General features: G+C 40.1%; 1 long non-coding RNA gene across 2 annotated transcripts in view; it reads right to left on the minus strand.

Moving 5' to 3' along the window:
* The window catches only part of LOC143021256 (uncharacterized), a 33,614-nt gene extending 29,409 nt beyond the window's left edge, over positions 1 to 4,205 (minus strand). Inside the window, exon 1 of one of the 2 annotated variants that reach the window (XR_012965979.1) lies at positions 3,998 to 4,205. This is a non-coding gene — a long non-coding RNA (uncharacterized LOC143021256). Of the gene's footprint in view, positions 1 to 3,653; positions 3,720 to 3,997 lie in introns of those variants that run through there. The other variant, XR_012965978.1, reaches the window with a different exon arrangement.
* Positions 4,206 to 22,500: the final 18,295 nt, after the last annotated feature.

Genomic DNA, 22,500 nt, shown 5'->3' on the forward strand with positions numbered 1-22,500 from the left:
AGTATAATCTGGGAATGCCAACGGAGGCGCCTGAGTAAGTGCCTCTTCAGGGTGTCAAAACTTTTCTGATGAGCATCATGCACTGGAAGGAAACATCCTTTATAAGGAGACGAGTAAGAGGTGTTGCAATGGAAGCAAAGTCTTTTATAAAAGCACGATAGTATCCTGCCAATCCTAGGAAAGAACGCACTTGGTCAACTGTTTTAGGTGTAGGAAAGTTTCCAACTGCTTTGTTCTTGTCGTCTTAAGTATGAACGCCATCTTTGTCTATTACATGACCTAAGAATTGTATGCTGGAATTAGAAAATTAATATTTGGGTAAATTGAGCTTCAACCCAGCTTCAGCCAAACAACTTGTGAAAGTGACTTTCCACATCCTTGGAAACTAGAATCAAGTCATCCAGATACACAAAAAGCCCATTACCCACTAGACCATAAAAATTTAGTAAATAAGACGCTGACATGTTTAAGGAGTATTCCGCAAACCCATGGGGGATCGAAGCCGTTCATAATGATTTGACGGAGTCAAAAAAGCCGTGATCTTACGAGATCTTTCCTCCAAAGGAATCTGCCAAAAGGTGAACACTGTGTTACCTGATCCTATGGACTGAAGAAGATCACTCAACACAGGCACAGGGTAATTATTAGGAACTGTGACATCATTGACATGCCTATAATCCACAACAGGGCGGAATGATCCATTCTTTTTGGGCACAAGGAGTGAGGAGTTCCACTCGGAATGAGACTTTTGGATGACACCTTCACTCAACAAGTCGTCAATTAAAGACTGAACTACAAGTCTACGAGAATGAGGCAATCTGTAAGAAGATACGTAGACTGGACGTAACCCTGGTTTAAGATCAATGTTATGGACAACACGATCCGTAACTCCCAGCCGGTCACCAGGTAAGGCCAAAGCTTGACGATGTGTCAATAACAATGCAATGAGACGGTCTCTTACCTCAGGAAAATCAGTGTTACCTACATATGTCACATACTGAGAGTCTAAATTAGCTGTGTCATTTGCATGTGTAGGCGATTGAATTGAAGCTGCTATAAGAAGTGAATCCTAGACAGTGTCAACTTCAACGACATCAAAAGAACCTAAATGAACACCAGAAGAGAGTGTGATGGGAGCACCAGTAACGTTGGATATCATGGCCGTGGTAACGTGGTCCTCACGAACAGTGGAAAGAGTACCCTCTAAAGCAAGATGTCTAGCACGAACAGTCAGGCTGAGATAAGACGTCTGAACCAATTAGGGCATCTGGAATGCGCACTGGGACTCGAACTGCACCAGAAGGACTAATATAGTGCTCGCCTACAACAACAGCAGCACAAGAAAGTATAGGAGGACGTAATTTTTTTTTTAACCCTTGGAAGATGACTGTCTGGGCAGAACATGTACAGAAGGTGAGTTATGTATGGAAATAGACCTGTTTATTGTAGGAATGACATTGTTGTCGAAAATAACCATACGTCGCCGAGGAGATATATGTATGACATGATTGCTAAGGTATCAAAACCTAAGAGACAATCACACTGAACTATGAAATCAGAAGCTACTACAAAGTTAACATGAAACACTTTAATATGGGAAGAAAACTGTAAAGGAATACAAGTAGATCCAAGAATAGACAAGGGAGAGCCTTGTACAGCTTACAAAACGCTACAAGAAGGTAACAATGGTACGTTATACAAATCCTTGAGAACAGAATATCCCTTGCTGTCCATAAGACTACATTCAGCCCCAGTGTCTATTGTTACAGAGATAGGTATCTAATCCACATAACACTGAAAGGTAAGGAGCTGGGATGATACAGCAGCCACTAAAGGGACGATCTTGGATTGGTCACAGTTAGTTTTTTGGATTGTGATACTGGCGCTTGTGAAAATAGGACTGAGTATATTTTGGGACTGAATTATTGTCTTAGCTGCAAAATCTTGGAACATTGCCCAAGGACATGACAGTAGCTAGATTGTAGCTGAAATGACAGTCTTGAAAAGTCATGAGCAGGGATAGAAGAGGAAGTAGTAGAACGTCTATGTACAGGAGGCTGCTAAGACTTTCGCTCATGACACTTACGAAGGAAACAGTAAACACTATAGTTACCTACTTTGTTACAATACGTGCATTAAAGTATGGTAGATGTAGATGTAGGAGTACTCTGTGTAGGTGCCGAAGCCAGAGGAGGTGATGAAGAGGTGCTCTATGTAGGTGTCGAGGACAGAGGGGATGGTGATGGAGGAAGAACCTCCGTAATTTGCTGTAAATGACTAGGAAATGTAGAAGCTAGCAAGGCACGATGAGGCAATTCTTTTAACTTCCTAGAAAGCTTTGTTGCAAATGAGAGTAAATATTCATCTGGCTGATAACTAAGAGGAGAAGCAATCCTTTGTTCAGAATGGGGTAAGAAACAAAATGTATAATAGATACTGCAAAACAAGTCGGGGTCTATCTAAAGTGATTACATTGTTTTCTGTCCATTTTGAATATATCAAAGAATCTAATGCTTTAGAGGCCACTGTACTGGTTCTAGCTTGAACACGCATAAAATTCTTAGTGCCCATAGAGGAAGCAAACACATTAGCCAATCTGTAGCACCAGAGAAAATAGTCACCTATTAAGTTAGCATAAAAAATCTTAAGAATATATGCTTTGAAAGTGGCGTAATCATAGTTTAAAACCCTAGGGTTGACGCATGAAGCTGACATCATCTCAGAGGCTAGTGAATTGAGGACAATATGAGACCTTACAAGAGACTTTTACCCTGTAATGACATTAGTATTGATATTATCTTTATACTGTTGTAAGAAGGCAGACGATGTATTATTAGGATCCTTCCCAGAGAATTTAGTATCTGTGGGTTCCTGATGTAATAGTGTCAGGGTTAGGTGAGGCATAGTTGGGGGTGCCACCGTATTACCGTGGAAAAAGGAGGAGAATTTGTCACTAGACATATTGAGATGATTACAAAGTGGAGGTGCCGGTATGGTTCGACCACTTCTAAGCAAAATGTACGCAGAAAACAACTGCATACAGAGAAAATGCAAACATAATTGTAGGCGTCATCTGCTTGGAGAGGAGAGGAAACCATTGAATGCAGTATGGCTCTCGTCCACACGGGGAGTAGCCGCATATCAACAGCTATGCACGTGATCCTGGCTTACACATATCTACAAAAACATGGGTATATGAGCACTGATTATATAAAAAATACTATTGTTTATGTGAACTAGTCTCTCACAATACACAAGACTAAGTGAAAACGTAAAGAATTCAAGAGGTAACAATACTAAGATGTAAACAATGTGGCAAGTAATGGATCCGCGTGGGCTCGAGAGTCAATACTTATTTAACAATACCCACGCGCACAACGACGGGATATTTTACAGCAAGATGTTGAGGAATCCCGGAGCACGCTGATGATGCAGCCTGGGCCGATGGAGGTAGCCAGTAGCTTTGAGACAAGGCATAAAACTTCGAAAGCGAAAATGGCTGGGGTGATGTCCCGCAAATATAAAGCAATCCACAATGTAATTTTTTGCACAAGAATGTTTTTGCAATTTCGTAATAGTCTCCTTGCACTTCCGTAATTTTGGTAGTCCGAACCTAACTGTGAAAATGAGGAAAAGACAAGGGGAAAACTTACGCGCAAGAAACTTCGGGAATCTTAAGAGTTCACTAGTGCATCATTCAAAATCACAATAATTGTCTCGCATCGAAATAAAAAAAATTTAACCGTTGCCACCATATTTTTCTATCTGTTCAGGGTGGCAAATAAAAGAGTTCACAAACCAATATTGGTATGATTTATAACAAATCTACACACGAGATAAATTGCGTGATTTCTCGACCAATGCCTACCCCGCGTGGGGTATCTCAGAGCGCGGGAAAAACATCAATCCATTTGTTGGCAATTAGCAATTAGCGCAAACCCACTAAGGCTTTATATGTACATTATTATATTAATAAAATATACATGAATATACATACACGCTACAGGCTTCAATAACAATCGTCGTAGTTTCAATGACAACAACTATTGTACCCCCAACAATAACACTTTCACCGTTATCATCACCACTACAATGGAAAACCCCTGTTGTCGCATTTGGCCCAGTAATCCTGTCGCACATTATAAATGCCTTTATCAGATTGATAAACACCTGTTTTACACTGATAACCATTTATATTGTACTGATAACTATTTCCACGTGCGCCACTATTGCACTTTATCTTTCCAGTTCGCGTTTACCTCTGTTGAGTAATATAACGGATATCTTGGCCCTTTGAGAATAGAAAATGTAGGAGACTCCTTTGGACGTAGTTAAATGCCTTTGGGCAAAAAAGGATTTCGCCTTTTTATTCATCAACCCCGCTCTGTTTGCGTAATATAATAAACACATTTTCTTTCATTTACTCGTAGTCTCTTCAATTCAAGGGGACACTTTTCGTACGAATATAACAGCCAAGCGCTAACCAGGACAAAATCAATCTGGTTTATTACCAGAGCAACAACAAAGGCAATGAAGATGCGACACGCAAGTTGTCCATTGACCTACTGAGACCTTAGTCCTCGAGTAGGCTGCACATGTGGGAGGTAAAGGGACCCTTTCCACATTTGCCGTCAGGGACTTTCAGCTTTGTAAGAACATAAATACAAACTTACATGTTCACGGGCCTACATACATCACCATATACACACAAGCACACACACATACACACACACACACACACACACACACACACACACACACACACACACACCTCGGTGGCGGATTGGTAAAGCACTGGCCTCACAAGCCAGAGAACCGGGGTTCGATTCCCCGGTCGGGCGGAGATAAGTTGGGTTTGTCTCCTTTCACGTGTAGCCCCTGTTCACCTAGCAGCGAGTAGGTACGGGACGTTAGTCAAGGAGTTGTGACCTTGCTGTCCCGGTGTGTGGTGTGTGAGTGGTCTCAGACCTACCCAGAGATCGGCTAATAGGATCTCTGAGCTCACTGCCGTAGGGTGGTGTCTGGCTGTCTCGACAGAGACTGCAGCAGATCCGAGGAGGTGAATACACACACACACGACTCGGTGGCGCGGTTGATAGAGTCTCTGACTGTCACTACGGCGGTCCGGGTTCGAATCCTGCCCAGGGCTGAAATAATTTCAGTATCGCTGCTCTTCTAGTCGTTACTCCAACTCTCGTGGGCGGGGAGTTGGGTGTGTGTGTGCGTGTAAGGTCACAGCATTACCCATAGATCGGTCATACGAGCTCTGAGCTCTCTTCCGTGATCACGCATTCAACACGTGGTCCAAAGACCAAGGTGAATCACCAAGGTGAATCTCACATACAATTGCACCAATCATATTCTTTATGCGGATAAATGTAATTACTGGTAACAGTTAGGCTTTTAACTAAAATGAAAATGATGCAATTAATGCTAAAATATTATTTCTTTTTTAAAAACAGAAGTGTAAGATTTAGTTGATGTTAGGTTAGTAGTAATGATTTCTTTTACTGTAATTAAATTGTTTATGAAGAACTCTTTTGCAGCTGAGCGTTATTTTTACATATGGGTTCAATACAATACACCAATTACGCAGATTTTCTTTCTAAATGATCCTATAGAGGAAATCATACAAATTTATCTCTAAAAGGTCATAAAACAGAGCGCCCACAAAAGTATCTCGACAAACATTAGAGATTGCAGGTATGGACAACAGAAGCCGCTTCCAGATGTCTGTCCCGGTAACTTTCATCATCAGATCGGTGTGGTAAAGGGTAGAGTCTCCTGTTTCCCAGGTAAAGTGGTTGGTAAAAAGCCTACACCAGGAGACCAGTAGCTGCGGCCGAACCCGTCACCTTTACTTCATGTACTTGAACTGTTCGGGCAAGTAACAGTCACTACTGGGAATCGAGGTGAATGCGGGATTCGAACCCGCAACTAAGCGAATACGAGTAAACCACGCTTCCGATGACGCATCTGTGCGTCACATTGAAATTTCCCGTCGTTCAAAATATGGATCCAAAAGCCAACATATATCTCAGGCATGTTGACAATACTTTGGTAGATGTCAATGGAAAGGAATAGTTTGGTACTCAGATTGATATTAACAAGCAACGAATACTTGATGAGGGATGTTTATAAGAAAATTTTACATAATATGACTTAACTCAAGATAAAAGTATATGAACAAAACACAGTTTCATCTCCTTACAGAGAGTATGAGAAAGTATTGCGTGATATCGTTAACAGCAATTGTAAAGCAAGGAACCAAAAGATGGACTAACTTTACTAACTTACTAACTATTACTAGAATTTCAGAACAACTAGTCAACAATTTCTAAAATTTCTATAAAAAAAAATGTCGAGACTACATTCCGCAGTCATCGACAAATGGTTTAATCAACTACAACACAAAAAATATGAACGGACAACTCAAATTATTCTACAAATATCTCATGTCCACCAAAGCCAAATAAGACGAGCCAATTTATAAAAACATTGTCTGCAGAATAACACTGCCCCGAAAACTCATGGAATCTGTAAATCCCACGTAGTGTACAAATTCACATTTTCAGAGGTAGGACAACTGCCACCCTGCTCGGACATATTGTAGCCAACATATTAAACACTTCTTTAAGTGTCCCTTGAATATCGTCCCTCAACGCTAAACGATCGTATTAATCTAATTTTTGTATACATACTATTATTGCAACGCTTATCCTTCTTCTTGTAAATCAAATAAAGAACATTTTCTTGTGCATCCCATGAAAGAATGCATATGTACTCTTTTAAATGTAAACAATATTGTATATCAAACCAAAGAATAATCTAAGCACCAACGTTATACATAGTATCCACAGCAATTTGAATAAACGGAACAGTCACGAAATTTACTTTAGATATTCTAGTTCTTCTTTCGAAGAATACTACCAACCGTCTGCATTAACAACGGAAGTGTTCATTCTGAAGTTTAAAGTTTCCAGACAGCCGTGATTACATGGTGTATTCCGGTTCAACTTTGAAACCTTCCTATACCATCCTCTCTCCCGTCCACTCGTTCCAGGTTGGCAAGATGGAATGGTAACTGGTAGCTAATATACCAATAAAAGCCACAGTATCGCTCTCCATCTTTAACATGCAGATCCTAAACAACTCCAGTGGATTCTTTTAGGGCACAGTCACACCAAGCTTACGACCTGTTTCCGACCACCGGCGACCAGGTGATCGCCGACCAGTTGCAGGTAGTCTTTGGAAGTCGCTGGTAGTCGGTAATAAGATAGATAAATAGATAGATCGATAGATAGATAGATTACAACACACACTGAATAGTCCCCAGTACATAGATTTTCATCGTATCAACCCCATTAACTTTTTTCCATTTCAATTCCTTGCATAGGTTTTGTGTCGCCGACCGATCGTTTGAAGATGGTCGGAAACAGGTCGTAAGCTTGGTGTGACTGGGGTTTTACAGACGGCATCTTGATAGCGAAATGATCATGGAAAACAATAATCATCGCGATGGAAATGGACCCGCAACGACTAAGCATTCTAGGAACCGCCATCACCTTAATAGAATTACAACTGGCCATTAATGTACAGAACAACGATTTCGCATTACTATCGAAGACTATGGAATCTATCCTCAGGAGGCAGACCGCACAAAGGCCTATCACATCTGAGTAACCCATAGTGGTGGACCAACATTCCAATCTTCGGTGATCGGAAAGGCTAAGAATCGCTGGCAGCCAAACGATCGGGCCGGATCATATTCTTCCCTTGAGCCTTCGTACATCAGTAATTCCCATTGTAAATGTCAGCCCATACAGAGATAAGAAAAAAAAATCCTAAAGATGCAGAACATTCTTAGATTTTTTTTTTCTTTCTTTTTTTCCTGGAAGATTACTGTCTCCTCGCCTCACGACAGAAATACACTTTCTAAAAGCCCGAAGCCCGACGAAAAAAAGTTTATTTCTAATTACATCTCCATTGTTTTCAACAGCACACACACACGTTCATACACATACACACACACATAGCTCTCTCCCCGTAAAATACAACTAGGTAATACATACACACACACACACACACACACACACACACACACACACATATATATATATATATATATATATATTACAAGTGAAAAATGTAATCACACATTTGTCAATCACATAAAAATCATTGGAGTAAAAAAGACTGGAGACAGGGAATCTATATATTTCGATTGCAAACTGCAATCCTCCATGTCCCCAGTCTTTTTTACTCCAACAGTGGTTTTCATGTGATATATATATATATATATATATATATATATATATATATATGTATATGTATACATGTATATGTAAGTGCATTTGCATGAAAATGTGCACTTGCATGTGCTTGTGCATGTTCATGTGTGCGTGTGCATGTACGTGTGTGGAGGGGGGAGGGGAGAAGTGATGAAGGGGTGAAGGAGCTAAGGATCGGCCCTGGCGCTAAGTTGATGACATAGGAAAACGCGCGGTGGAGTGGAAGAAAGTGGTCCCAAGGTCAGTGTGGGTAAAGGTGTGACTGTGAGGGAAGGTAAGGATTTTTCGAGCGGCTGTGGGCCTCATAGCGAGAAAAGTGAAGAGGAATGGGAGGCGTTTTGGATAGATTTAAGTGATTTTTAAAGATTTTTGGGAGGATTAGTTATGTTGTGGTGTTGGGGGATCTTTATGTTAGAGCGGGGGATGATTCAATAGATGGAGTAGTGGGGAAATTTGGGGTACCGGGGAAGTATCTTGTAGCCTGTGCGCTCCAAGGAGTCCGTTGAGTGTGTGGCATACGTTGTGATTTGATACTAGCTATTCTGCCAAATCATTCTTAGTACACGACACTCTTTTATTTCCCATTTATGTCCTACTTGATTTTTTTTATATAGTAAAGGAAGCTGTAGAGTACAATGAATATCACTTTAGGAATATAACCACGATTACCTATACCCCATGCCACTTGTCTCATTTGTGACACGTTAGCGTGGCCAAAACGGTGAAAAAATCTCTGCCTAGTGTCATTATGGACTCTATTCAAATATTAGTTATAATCCTAAATAGTGATACCCATAGTATTATCCAGCTTTCTTTACTATATAAAGAAAATAGAAAAAACCAAATAGCACATAGATGGGAAATAAGTGAAGCAGAGGGATGTATTAAGGCAGAATGGTGTGTTCCTTAACGAAATTCTTCGAGAGCACAGACTATAGTAGAGAGATGATGTTGGAAATGTGTTTAGAAAGGGAGTTGATGATGGCCAAGCATAAGTATACATGGGAAAGGGTGGTGGACAGAAGTGGTGTTGACAGGGCATTCACGGACTATGTAGCTGTATCCAAAACGGGAAAAAAGGCGGTAAAGGTCCAAAATGGGTATAAACCTTTCATAGGTTGTTGTACGCAAAGTGCTTATTGAAATTTATGTTAGTAACACAGTACAGCTAGATCAAAGGAATGTAATTTATGAACAAAGAAAAGTGCGTTTTTGTACACAGGGGTGGTAGGATGAGGCAAACTTATACATTAAAAGAAAAGAAAACAGAGTAATAATAGAAAAAATATGTATATATGCTTTTCAGATTGTGCCACACTAATGGGATGGATCACTGGCTGAAACATGAGATACCCAAAACATATGAGATTTAGAATAAATAAATAGATAAATAAACAAATAAATAAATAGATAAAAACAGTGAAAGTCGGGGTTACATTCAATATTCCAGCCACACACACTTACACACACACACGAACACATACACACACGCGCACACACACACACACACACACACACACACACACACACACACAACAATTCTCTTTCTCTGTTTGTGTCTTCCTGTCTGTCTGCTTGTCTTTCTGTCTGTCTGGTCGTCTGTCTGTCCACGCCCTCCATTTTACCCTTAGCACGGAGGACTACATTATTTTGCTACACTCTCTCTCAGGTGTGTTCGGTTTTCTTCTTATCAAGATAACAACTTTAAACTAGTCTGACTGACGGACTGCAAGCTCACGTTCCTGCTTTCATGACCTTGCAAGAGATTTTCATAAACAAGTCGTTGGGAATTAGCTCATGCGGTGCGTACGATATGCTCACCTCGATTTATGTGCTGACTTTGCTCAGCCCACGAGGTATTTGCGGTTTTTGGGTCGTCTGTCTCTAAACCCATTGCTATCATCATCACCAATATGGCCGATCCTTCGTCACTTTCACTCCTTCCATCTCACGACCACCATAGCGTTACTATCACTACAAACACAACCGCAGCCTTTACAACAACACAAGAGAGCTTTGTTTCTATACTTTGCAACATCAAATCTCCTCCACCACAGCAGAGTATAATGCCCTCCAACGCAAGAGTCTCCATCATCGCGACCCACTCCCTCTATCACTACGAGCCTACTTTAAGGACTCTAGTGACATTAACATACCAGAATCACACAATATTCATTTATGAATGCAGACTAATGTCGGCTCAGAAAAGAATGCATATCTGTCTCTTACTATCTCTCTCTCCTTTCGTTAAATCTCTTCTTTACCACCTCAGTGACTCCAACTCTTCGGTGGGAAATTGTCCCCAAAGAGTTGGTTTTTGGTGACCAAATGTCTTGACGACACGGCGATGACACTTCATCCATTGCAACGACATAATCCCCCTCCTCCTAGTCCTCAAAACTCCAACGTTCTGCCTCAACAACCACAATGTACTCCCGCACTCCTACGTCACAACACTCTCACCTCTGTTATACCTCTACACACTCCCTCCAACATGACGCCCTGACTCCAGATACTCCTCCACTCTAAGATTCTCCGCCGTTACACACTCTCTCCTTCACTGGAAGACCCTTCAGCGGTGCACACTCCTGATGCCAGCAGGATGTACTGCTTAACTAATTCATCAGGACACTCCAGTAGACAACCCCTGCCCTAGCTCAAGAAAATGGCCCCCCTCTTCTACTCAGACGGACTGTTTGTGATCACGAGTCTCCTTGTTCCAGCATGGTACATACCCTCTTTCTGGGAAAAAAAATTGCTCTTCTTATGACACGTTTTCTTTTATTAGGGTTTTCTTCTTTCGACGGGACACCCTGCCAGCAAGTGCATCACGGAGACCTTCCTTCCCTCCCACCTCACCGCGCGACGTCGCCTTGACCCGCAACCACCGAGTCACAGCGTGCGAGAGAGAGAGAGAGAGAGAGACTGCTCGAGCAGACCTTGCACTTTTCCAGGGGAATTCCCGCCTCCGTTTCACTCGAAGCCTACGCGGTCCTGCTGCCTTCGGGTTATGCGGTGTTGCAACTGTGGTGCGAGTTGCTTCTCCAGGGCTGCTTCAGTGGAGTGTTTTGATTGTCTAGACGTAAACACACGTACGCACACACACACACACACACACACACACACACACACACACACACACACACACACACACACACACACACACACACACACACACACACACACACACACACACACACACACACACACACACACACACACACACACACACACGACTCGCATGGCGCAGTGGTAGAGTCCGCGGCCGCCACTACGGCGGTCCGGGTTCGAATCCCGACCAGGGCTAAAATAATTTCAGTATCGCTGCGCTGCGAGTCGTTACTCCAACTCTCGTGGGTGGGGAGTTGGGTGTGTGTGTGCGTGTAAGGTCACAGCAGTACCCATAGATCGGTCATATATGAGCTCTGAGCTCTCTTCCGGGAGGGAAATAGCTGTCGATCACGAGCCCAACACGTGATCCAAGACTATGGTGAGTCACACACACATACACACACGCACATAAACACACAAAGAATTACAAAGAAAAAGGATGTCGACGGGAGCCCTTTTGGTCCATAATTAGGTCGGATGCGAAAAAAATAATAAATGAATAAACAAATGAACGAATGAATAGATAATTTAATAGGTAAAGAAATAAAATAAATAGAGATATAATGATAACTAATAAACAAACATAAATAATAATAATTAAAATAAAAAAAACATACGCAATAACAAACAAATGAATAATAATAAATTAAAAAAATAAGTGGCAGGCATTAGAGCATATTACTTAGCTGTCTAAATGAATCTTAAAAATTCGCACTGTACTACATTGCACTGCCTCTGGAGGAAGTTTATTCCATTCATTAACTATACGGTTGGTAAATTGTTTCTGCCCACTTCCCTATTAAATCTACCTCCTGACATTTTGAGACGATTATTTCTTGTCTAATTCGCATTCAGTGTGAAAAATGCGTCACTTTTGATATTGTTAATTCCCTTTAGAATCAAATTGATTTTAATATGATTTATTTCTGATATTTGGAATCAGTTTTGTGGCTCGCCGTTGTACTTTTTCCAATCTGTCAATGTCTTTAATGAAATTCGGTGACCATACGGAAACAGCATATTCCAAATGTGGACGAACTAACGATTTATATAGTTTGTTAATGACAGATGGACTTTTAAAATCAAAAGATCGCGCAATCAGTCCTAGAATCTTATTTGCTTTCTCTGAGGCGGAAATACACTGCTTAGATGATTTGAGATCATTACTGATAATTACGCCGAGATCCTTTTCTTTATCCACTTTTGTTGATGAATTTCTGTATAACTTGTAATCGTACTTATTGTTATTTTTACCTATGGGCATAACTCTACATTTATTTGGGTTAAATTTCATTATCTCTAATGTAACTATAGAATTCTTTGGGATTCTCTTTGGATTTATCAGCGTTATTCATTTCTTATTGTCGTTTTCGTATTTTTATTGTCTTTTTTAAATCTCTCTTTATAATTACATAACTTTGTCATTAGATGCACCCGAGCACTTGTATTTCTTACAAGCCTGTCTCATTTTAGCAATAATTTTTTCAGTTTCTTTGTCAAGCCATTTTGGGCGAGCCTGATTTGGGAGGACGTCTGTCCTTATACGGGATGTAAGTATGAATCATCTTAGTAAGCGTATTTTGAAATATTTCCCACATCTGATCTACAGGTCTTTCGCTTAATTTTGCCTCCCAGTCTGTAAGCTAAAGCTCCTGGTGTGGTCCTATGACATGAACTTTACTGAAATCGGGTATTTTAGATACACAAATATCTATTCTGATCTTTTTTTAGCAGTTTGAATCTAAGTTGTGATCACTACTTGCAATAGTTTCACCAACTTCTACATCGGTTATCATGCTTTGGCAGTAGATCGTGTAAATTCTCATGTTTTGTGGGCTCTTTTAAATACTTAACTAAGTAATTGTCACCAATAAAATCTATCAAGCGACTACCTATATGGCCATGTTCAAGGGTCATCCAATCAGTGTCAGTAAAATTGAAATCACCCATGATCAATAAGTCCCGTTTGCAGAAACTTCACACTTCTTGAAACAACAGTTTGTCGTCTGCTAATGATAAAGTTTTTGGCCTATGTATTACACCTACATTCATTTTTGTCCAATTGTATGGATTAGTTCTGCCCACAAACTGTCATATGCATCATGTTTCGCTTTCTTTAAACAAACATTAAACAACCTCACCAGCCAGTCCACCATCCCTGTACCTCCTTTATATATATATATATATATATATATATATATATATATATATATGTATATATATATGTATATATATATATATATATATATACGCATACACACATATATATACATATATATATATATATATATATATATATATATGCGGTGATATATATATGTATACATATATATTATACACACACACACACACACACACACACACACACATATATATATATATATATATATATATATATATATATATATATATATATATATATATATATATTAAAATCACTTGGAAAATTAAATGAAAGGTGACAAAACGTTTTCGTCTTAAATAGACGAAAACGTTCGGTCACCTTTCATATTATTTTCCAAGTACTGTTTATTACACATTTTGTGAATCATGTGTTTTTGTGATGTTTTCGCATATACTGTATATATATGCATACATATGTCTATATATATATATATATATATATATATATATATATATATATATATATATATGTATATATATTTGTTTTTATATATATATATATATATATACTGTACATATGTATGTATGCCCTAGGTACTTCCGATGAAAATAGATAAAAATAGATATACGAATAGTTAACCACATAAACAAGTAAATAGATATTGCTGTCCTAGCAGTGTGCAACGGTACTCTATGAAACTGTGAATTTGATCTCATGCTATACGTTGGTTTTCTATGTACAATGCTACTACCAAAATGTTAAAAGTTGTCCTAAGACTATATAGTATTGATACTTGGTTGAATGATGCTATTATTAAGCTGATCATTGCTGTGCGTGGGCAATGTTCTTAAGAGTGTTTTCTTGAGGAAAACACGGAATATACAGTATCACTAGTGAGGTTTACCGGAGTTGTCCAAGACGACATGATAACGCTCGAATATTATCCTCAAAATATGCTTTTAAGCTCAAAATGATGTACCTAAGCAATATGATGCTATTTTTAGTCTTCTCAAAGCTCAGCAGTCTTGTTGCCCTTGGATTTGTTATGCGCAAACCCGTTTTTCCTCCTCCCCTGTGCACTAAACTCAGGAGATTTCAATCTGTACTTTGCTACAAACAATTCACCGATGCCATTCCGGGGGAATTTTCCACAAATTTGTGGGAGAAACTTGCTCACATGGGATGTTTTGTGAGCAAATTATATGTTGCAATGAACTTATTTGTGTATATAATAATTCCTTCTTTTTGTGGGAAAAAATGTGGAAATTTTGTGGTAAAATTCTCACTCATTTGTGGAAACTGGGATAGATTATAGTGACAACACTGCTCCATGGCACAAAGAAAACGGAAAATAACAAAGCTGAACCAAACGAGTGAAGATTCTGGGAAGAGTCAAGAAGAGCTCTAGAGAAGGTAAATATTTGTGCATAACTTAAAATGGATTCTGCACGTTTCTCAATCCATACGTGTAAAAAGGGAAATTCTGGATTTTTTTTCTTTCGTTTTATACTCTTTAAAGCATAGGTTAATTCTTTATTTGTAATTTTTGGTACACAACTAACGTCTACAGATAGATTTACTGGCTGAGGATTAACCTCATAGTAAAACCAACCGAAAGTAAATCTATCTTTTCTGGACGATTCTCTTCTCGTTTCTCTCTCTCTCTCTCTCTCTCTCTCTCTCTCTCTCTCTCTCTCTCTCTCGCGTTATTTTTTTATCCAAATATTCTTGAACTTGTATTTGTTTCCTAATGTCCATATCCTATCAGTTATCTCATTCACTATGTTTGGTGACTTTATTTTTTTTCATTGGTCGCACCCTTTTTTTTTTGTACATTTGCCTAAATTGATCACTTCTCTCAATTCTTTGTGTATGCTCTCTTAATTGCTCTGGCATGTACAATATATTTCTCTCTCTTTTTTTTCTCTCTCTAATATTGCTGAAATATCTTCCTTTCTTTAGCCTGAAAATATTTTTTTAATTTTCTTTTCCAGTTATTTTACCAACATTTCTCTACTCTTAAGTACTTTTGACAACATTTCCACGTCTTCCCGTTCCACCATCCTTTACCATTTCATAATTCTGTTGCGCTTATTTCTTTCTTACATTTTTTCCAACCTTTCTCTTTACGTAAAAATTCTTTGATACCTTCATGTACACCACATTTCATTTTCCCCCGTTGTCATGTTTTTAAATTTCAACTTGTCATAGTCACTTTTTTGTTTCATTTTTTTTTCTTAATTGATCGTCCGTTTCGTTTGTATGATACTCAAGATATCTTATTTTCCTCTCATCCCTCGTTCTGGACTCTTTAAGTAAATGACAACTCAAACCAACAACAATATTTTTTATTGAATAGATTTACATCCACATCTTTTTGTTATCGTTATCATATTTTCTACTATAATCATTAGTACTTAATTAATTTAGTTTTTATCATTTTCGGTTGCTCCATTTTTTATCTCTAATATTCTTCAATCAATCAATCAATCAAATCAGCCATCCTGAGTCCACTGCTGAACAAAGGCCTCCTTCATAGCATTCCATGATTCACACGACCGCGCTAACCTCTGCCACGTCACTCCTGCAAACTTCTCAATCTCGTCTCTCCACCTCCTGTCTAGTCTCCCTCTTCCACGCTTCCCATAATATCATTATCAATAGCCTGGTCCGGTTCAGGGTTGGTACAGAGATGTAAACTCCCTCCGCCGGCCCACGGCCCTTGACCTACCTTCAGGATTTTAGTTTTTCCCTTTTTCTGTTTTTCGGTATTTCCTTTCAAAGTTGTTCACGTGACAGGATAACACGTGACCCTACATCCTTACCACTATATCCACTCTTAGTTGTCTCCTGATTGTCTGATCCGGTTGTAAGATATATGGAGTCTTTCCACAACAACAATGGTCAGGAAAAGAGTGTGAATGTGTGCATGTGATTCACCATGGGCCTAGACCACGTGTTGGACTCGTGATCGACAGCTATTTCCATCCCGGAAGAGAGCTCAGAGCTCATATATGACTGATCTATGGGTAATGATGTGACCTCACACGCACACACACACACCCAACTCCCCCCGCCCACGAGAGCTGAAGTAATGACTCGCAGCGCAGCGTTACTGAAATTACTTCACCCCTGGGTGGGATTCGAACCCGGACCGCCGTAGTGGCGGCCGGGATCTCTACTACTGCGTCATTAAGTCATATGTGTGTGTGTGTGTGTGTGTGTGTGTGTGTGTGTATTTACTTAGTTGTATTTACCTAGTATTTTGCGGGAAGAGATCTATGCTCGTAGTGACCCGTGTGCGTGTGTGCGCGCGCGTGTGTGTGTGTGTATTTGTGTATGTATTTGTGTGATTCACCATGGTCACGGATGATGTGTTGGTTGTGTGTGTATGTGTGTGTGCGTGTGTATTTACCTAATTTTATTTTACCGGAAAGGAGCTACGCTAGCGGGCTCCTGTCTCTTGCTTTGAATTGATATATACAAGTAGTTTCAGTTTGGACTCTTATTTGACATAATCTTGTTAGGCTCTTCCAGGAGTTCACTCGACTGCATGGAAAAGTAAGCTTTCCATGATCTTCAGACGTACCACGATCCAGATCAACATGTCAGCCAGATCGCGCGTCGGTTCAAACCTCAGCCTTGGCTCAGTGACGTCATAGGCCCTGTTCTCATTGCTCACCCACTCGACTCACATGAAGACCTTTCTCTTGTTTATTTTTTTTTTATAACTTCCTCCGTTTTTTGTGATTAAGATACAACTTAATTTGAGATTTATTGCGTGAAAACTGTGTCGTGAATAATTAGGGTGAGTTAAGATAGTTGGTAACTGGTTTGGGGTAATCAGCAATAGGTAACATTTTGTACTGCCGTGAATGAGTTGGCGGCTGACCTGTCTAAAAGGATTTTGACACTCACGAAAACACGTATGTACAAGTGAATATGCACACACACACACACACACACACACACACACACACACACACACACACACACACACACGACTCACATGGTGCAGTTGGTAGAGTTCTTGCCTGCCACTATGGCGGTCCGGATTCGAATCCCGCTCAGGACTGAAATAATTTCAGTATCACTGCGCTGCGAGTCGTTACTCCAACTCTCGTGAGCGGGGGTTTGTGTGTGTGCGTGCGTGTAAGATCACAGTATTACCCATAGATCGGTCATATATGAGCTCTGAGCTCTCTTCCGGGAAGGAAATAGCTGTCGATCACGAGTCCCACACGTGATCCATAACAATGGTGAATCACACACACCTGAAAGCCACGAACGAATATGTTGGAAGTCAGTCTCATCCATATGAACAATTCCAGTGTGTCCTAAAAAAAAAATCATTGCGACAATGAGGATGGTTTTATATTTTATTTCTTAAGCGCAAAAAATAATCTCTGAAAAAGTGCATATATGTACATATTTGAAAAAAAAGTTTTTGCGCTAAAGAAGAAAATAAAGACGACCTAGAGGGAGGGATATCATTAGGTCCTTTTAAAGGGCCAGAAGAACGGAAAAGTGTGAAGGAAGTATGCAAACAGGAACAACAGTGGAGGAGGAGGAGGAGGAGGGGGTTGAAATGAATCAGATGAAAAGGCATTTCAACTGATAACATTGTGAAAGATATCAATAAAAAACGGCGTAAGAGGAGACATATTGATAACTGAAAATAAAAACATACGTGAATGGTTGTGAAGAATATCTAAAAACTGAAGAAGGGAAGTAGAGGTACTAGACCAATATAAAAAAGAAAATTGAAGCGCTCGTTTGCTAAAGAAAACGAAACAAAAATTAATGCGTAGAATAAGACTATGGGGCTCCTCATGAAAATTATATTATTTTTGAAGAATTCTTAACGGGAGAACACAGAAAAGATAAGAAATAAAAATAAACAAAAATAAAAGAAAAATAGAGGGTTTATAAGAAAAAATGGACAGATAACGAAGAGGTGCTCTGCATTGATTTAGACAGAATGAACGACAAGAATGCAGTAAGAGAAGAGAGCTGCGGAAAACGGTGTGTAAGAATAGACAGAGATGAAAGCTGACTCAGTCTGGAGCTAGGCTGAGGAAGGATTGCGTGGTTGTTTCACATAATCACGAGTAAAAAGTGTGGAAGTAATAAGCACGAGAACAAATTAGAAAAATAAAATGGAAATGCGGGAAGGAAGATTTTTTTTTACAACTTATTCATATGTGAAAAGTACGATGAAATGAGCTAGAGGTGAAATCAAAGAAAGATGAAATGCAGAAAAGAAAGGAGGAAATAATTTTGATCAATAAACTCTTTGTAGATATGGTGTTAATGAAAAATAACCTGATATGATACCTAAGAAATGTTGCAAGAATTAATCAAAACTTTAGGAGGAAAATGAGGAGGGAGGAAGATGAAAATTCGTGTAATTAAACGAGCAAGGTTATAAAGATATGGAAGAAGAAAACAATAGATGCAAAATGGGTCCGTAGAAAACGGACTGGAGGAAGTGGCAATATTCGAATACTTGGGAGGTGCCTTGGCGGTGACGACGGAGTCCAAGACAAAGTACTCAGGTTAACGGAGGTTGTTGTTGTTGTTGTCGTCGTTCCCTAGACTGTCATACAAAACAAAGCCCTAAAAACAATTACAGGCTGCACAAATACAACACCTACAGACCATTTACACCATGAAACAAAAGTCCTCAAAGTCAAGGACCACCTCAACATGAGAGGCACACAAACACTTGCCGCAGCCACCACAAACACATTACACCCGCTACACTATATAGCAGAACACCCACACACACCAAGAAACATTAAAACAACACCCAAAGACCTTTATCACGCACAGATACTCTCTTCTCTTCCTCCACAACCACCAAATACCAGCCTCCGGAAACATATTCATAATCATATCACTCACCGCTCCATTAACACACTGAAAGACAACACACTGCTGCATGCCAGACCCCCTGATATCCACCCTTCTGAATCCTCTCTCCCACGAAAGGACAGAGTCCACTTGGCCAGACTGCGGTGCGGTCACCACCCAGCACTTCTAAGCTACCGGAAGAGGCTGGATGACCGCATTGTGAACAGCTGCCCAGGATGTAACACTTCACCCCATACCATACAACACATAATGAAAGATTGCATTATACACAATCATGCACGCAAACAACACAACATACGCTCTATAAAGGATTTGTGGGAAAACCCAGTTTCGGCTATGGCATTCCTTGGGGAGACGGGACTGCTCGGTTAGAGAAGGTTAGAGAACTGAATATATGGAAAGGAAGGTAGGCGTTTGTTTAGTATCATTCACTTGATTTTCATTTATCATTAGTTATCTGTCAATTTATTATTATTTACTATTTACCTGTTTGTTTATTATTTAACTATACCTATGCATTTATTTATTTTATTTATTATTATTTATATTATTATAATTTTTATTTATTTTTATTTTATTTATTTATCATTATTATAATTTTTCCGCATCCGACCTAGTTATGGACCAAAAGGTCTCCTGTCGGGATGTTCCTCCTTTGTAATCCTTTGTAATCCTTTGTAAGACAGCAAAAGTAGTGGAGAGTACAGTGGGTCCAATGCTATTACATGAGAGTGAGATGTGAACACTTACGAGAGTGGACTGGAATAGATAAAGGTTTTGAAAATAGATTATCTGCAAAGTGCATGTGACAGAAGAAACATTTAAGGAAATCGAATAAAGAAATAAGATGGACCGCAAGAAAAAGACTAACCAAAAGGCTAAAGTCAAGTGTATACCAGAAGGCCAGGTAATGATGTTTCAGGTTAAAGTTGTCTTCAGTCCCTTGTGAATGGCGGGGAAACGTATTCCATCTTCCGTCATCTTCCTGTATTGAGGGATGCGAGATGCTCCATACGGGAGTAAATGAGTGATCCCAAAATATGGGTCATGTGAGTACGCACGCGCCGATGACTGTGTGATTCACCATTCACCATGGTCTTGGATCACATGTTGGACTCGTGATCAACAGTTATTAACCTCCCGGATGAGAGCTTAGAGCTCGTATGACCGATTAATAGGTAATACTGTGATCTTACACGCACACACACACACACACACCAACTCCCTGCCCACTAGAGTTGGAGTAATACCCGACAGCGCAGTGATACTGAAATTATTTCAGCCCTGGGCGGGAATCGAACCCGGACCGCCGTATTGTCAGGCAAGAACTCTAACCACAGCGCCACGTGGTGTGTTTGTGCGTGTGTGAATGTGTGCCTGAGTATACACGCGCGTGTGTATCTACACGTTTCGTGTAAGCCCACCTCTGGAGTATGAGATCATCGTACTGTGCATAGTGTATTGCCCCATCACGTGAGTGCAAAGATCAAGGCGACTGCAGACCACGGTACATTTTTCAGCCGCCAACCTTTTCCTTATTTATATTGGAATACTTGTTAAACTAGTTTTTCATATATTGATTTTTCTATTTGTTGGTATACATACATATATATATATATATATATATATATATACACACATATATATATATATATATGTACACACACACACACACACACAAATATATATATATATATATATATATATATATATATATATATATATATGTAAATATAGATAAGGTACAACTGAATTAATTTTACATGCGGCCAGGAGCTGATATATACAGTATATATACCGCACGGGTAGTCACCCGTGGTGCATAATTATATAGTTGCATTGGATTAGGTTAGGTCTGGTCAAGCAGGGTAACACTATCATAGGCAGGTGTTTGTGGCTGGCGCGTCAGGTGCAGTCGCATGGGCGAGACAACGTGTGCTCCATGCCACGTGGTTTGTACAATACTCCCCTCCTAAAATGTTGAGGTTGTCCTAGGTGGTCCGATAAACATTGGGCGTAGGATTGTGTAGCGTCGATGGTGGTGGATGTGGTTGATTGCGATGGTTTGCAGTGGAGTCGAAATGAGCCATCTCTGCTGGAGACATAATGACGTTGCCCCAGATGGCTTTGGTGAGCGTTGGACGTGTAGAATCTAGCGTCGATGGTGGTGATCGTGGTTAATTGTGATGCAATTTGAAGGGGTATCGAAGCGGGAGCTGTTGCGCAGACTAGACGGTTGTTGGCGACGTCGACCAGTAGCCTGTACTAAATGGGACATTCGGCACCGAGGAGAGGCTTCCTGACGTCTGCCAGGACGAAGCTTCATGAGTCGTAGCGACTCCCGAAGGTGAGATGCAGGTCTGCATTGCGTCAAATCGCGGTGGTGGGGCGGTGGCCGGGCGTCGTTGTTGCTGTTATTGCCGCCTGAAGGCCGGCGCTGCTGCTGCGGTGGTGATTTCGTCCCTGATGTTGCTAAGGATGGATCGGACGGGCGTTGGTAGGCGCAAGAGCCACATCTAACGGAGAGTGTTGATGCTTCTGTTGGTTCCGTCGGCTGTGGGTAGGAGGCCAGCAATGGACAGCATCTCGACGTATGCTGCGCTGTTAGGAGAGTTGAAGCGGTGGTGGGGACGGCAGTAACGGCAGAAGGATCCATGATACTCACTCGGGTCACCAATGTAGCCGCTGTGATATACGGTGAGAAGAAAAGAGTGTTTCAGAGCTCGTCTCCTTTATTATTAAGGTATAACTGAACTGATTTTACATGCGGCAAGGAGCTAATGTATATACCGCACGGGTAGTCACCCGTCGTGCGTTATTACATAATTGCACTGGATTAAGTTAGGTCGCACTGTCATAGGCAGGTGTGTGTGGCTGGCGCGTCAAGTGTAGCCGCATGGGCGAGACAACGTGTGCTTCACGCCACGTGGTTTGTACTATATGTGTGTATATATATATATATATATATATATATATATATATATATATATATGTATATATATATATATGCATGTATATATATGTATATATATATATATTATATATATATACACACATTTTAACAACCACAATGCACTTTAATTCTAAGCCATCAAA

The sequence above is a fragment of the Oratosquilla oratoria genome, chromosome 41, assembly GCF_046742065.1.
Source record: "Oratosquilla oratoria isolate Oo_2021 chromosome 41, ASM4674206v1, whole genome shotgun sequence".
NCBI lineage: Eukaryota > Metazoa > Arthropoda > Malacostraca > Stomatopoda > Squillidae > Oratosquilla > Oratosquilla oratoria.